Source organism: Rhagoletis zephyria, unplaced genomic scaffold, assembly GCF_001687245.7.
Source record: "Rhagoletis zephyria isolate East Lansing unplaced genomic scaffold, Rhagoletis_zephyria_1.1 Rzeph_scaffold_01474, whole genome shotgun sequence".
NCBI lineage: Eukaryota > Metazoa > Arthropoda > Insecta > Diptera > Tephritidae > Rhagoletis > Rhagoletis zephyria.
This window is the reverse complement of record NW_016158558.1, coordinates 89,471-91,319: the sequence shown is the minus strand read 5'-3', so window position 1 is coordinate 91,319 and position 1,849 is coordinate 89,471. Positions and strand designations below refer to the sequence as shown.

Sequence of the window (1,849 nt, the reverse complement as noted above, 5' to 3'; positions counted from 1 at the left end):
ATCCAAATACACACGTGTGTGCACTCAGTCCGGGTTAGAGAGCCTATTATGCTTGCTCATAACTTCACTCGCTCGTGATAGCGGGCACCGAGCGAGTCGTAAAGACACAAAACTTAATGAAAATTCTAACTACGATTAAAAATGCCAAATCTTATCTAAATGAGATCAAATGTTGTATCAAAATTAATTACTTAAAAACCCNACTTAATGAAAATTCTAACTACGTTTAAGAATGCCGAATCTTATCTAAATGAGATCAAATATTGTATCAAAATTAATTACTTAAAAACCCGGGTTACGAATCGGCAAAAATTAGGAAATTACCTAAATAAAAAAAATGAAGTGAATGAAGAAATCAAAATGCGATTAAAACCGAACAAGGGAACGAGTGATAAAGAGTAGAAGAAACAACAAAAAAAAAAAAGTGAAATCCGAAAAGTGAGCGATAATACAACAACTTAAAAGAACTTAGCTTAAACTAATTTAGTCAACTTCAATACAAATCAACGTAAAAGTTAAATTCATTAATATCTATTTTTGGGTTCCGATCGGTTCGTATTTATGTTTTTTAAATTTTAATATTTTAATAGGCTTGTCCGATCTTGCATCCTTTAGTGCAAATAAAACAAAGTTATTCCACTATTGTTGCCCAACGCTTCGCTAAACTCATTAGCAACTGCAGGGGCTGGTTGTTTATTTTCACTGTATCAACAATAATTACAAAAATTACAATTATGCATTAACGTTTGACAAAAATTACATAAGGAACATACATGTATGACGTGCATATGAACATAAAAATGGCAAATGAATTATACTATTTTACTACTTACAGAAATTTCTATTATAACATATTTAATTAAACTTAATTTTACTTCGGTACCATCTATTGTGGTAGTCTTGTCAATACTGGTAATTGCTAAAATTCGTCATAAACATAAAATGTATGCAGCAGCAATGTCATCGGTATCTTCTTTCTTGTTTATTGTTTTTTCTCTTTTATGCATTATTCTTAGGCTCTCCAGTGTATACCTTGTCTTTTCCCTTTTTTCCTTGTCTATTATTATTTTGTTTGCAAAGTCAGCTGTGTGCCCACTAGTAGTTATGTGTTGTGATAGTGCTGTATTGGTTTTGTGTTTTTTTATGTCTGCCTGGTGTTCTGCTAGTCGAACGCCGAGAGCGCGTTTTGTTTTTCCTATATATATTTTGTTACAGGCTTCGTTTTCTTTGCCTTTACATGTTATTTCGTAAACTACGTTGTTCTGTTGTTTGGTGTCTATAGGGCTTTTTGTTTTTGTGTAAATCGTAGATAAAGTGTTATTGGACTTGAAGGCGAGAGTGATATTTTGTTTTCTAGCCAAGTCGCGATCGAGGTTTTTTTTATTTTATGTACAATAACAAATTGTATACTCAAAGTTTTGGAATGCCGATGGGCAATCCTCTTTCGCCAACAATTGCTGACATTATCATGGACAACCTACTTGACAATACCATCGCGGAGCTTAAAAACAAATACAATATTGACATAAAATTTATAGCGAAATATGTGGACGACATCTTTGCAATAATAAAACTAAACGACGTGAACAAGATTCTAGACACACTAAACAAATACCATAACAAACTCCAGTTTACCATAGAAATGGAAGAAAACGCACGCATCCCCTTCTTAGACGTCTGCATTCACAGAGAGANAAACAAACTCCAGTTTATCATAGAAATGGAAGAAAACGCACGCATCCCCTTCTTAGACGTCTGCATTCACAGAGAGAAAAATAGCTTACTTTTGGACTGGTACTCCAAACCTACATCTTCTGGCCGCCTAATTAACTACTACTCATCACAACCC

At 33.6% G+C, this 1,849-nt stretch overlaps 1 long non-coding RNA gene across 1 annotated transcript in view; it reads right to left on the bottom strand.

Annotated features, from left to right (window-relative positions):
- Positions 1–1,722: 1,722 nt before the first annotated feature.
- The window catches only part of LOC108364140 (uncharacterized), an 8,055-nt gene continuing 7,928 nt past the window's right edge, over positions 1,723–1,849 (bottom strand). Inside the window, exon 3 of the long non-coding RNA XR_001847707.1 lies at positions 1,723–1,836. This is a non-coding gene — a long non-coding RNA (uncharacterized LOC108364140). The remainder of the gene's footprint in view (positions 1,837–1,849) is intronic.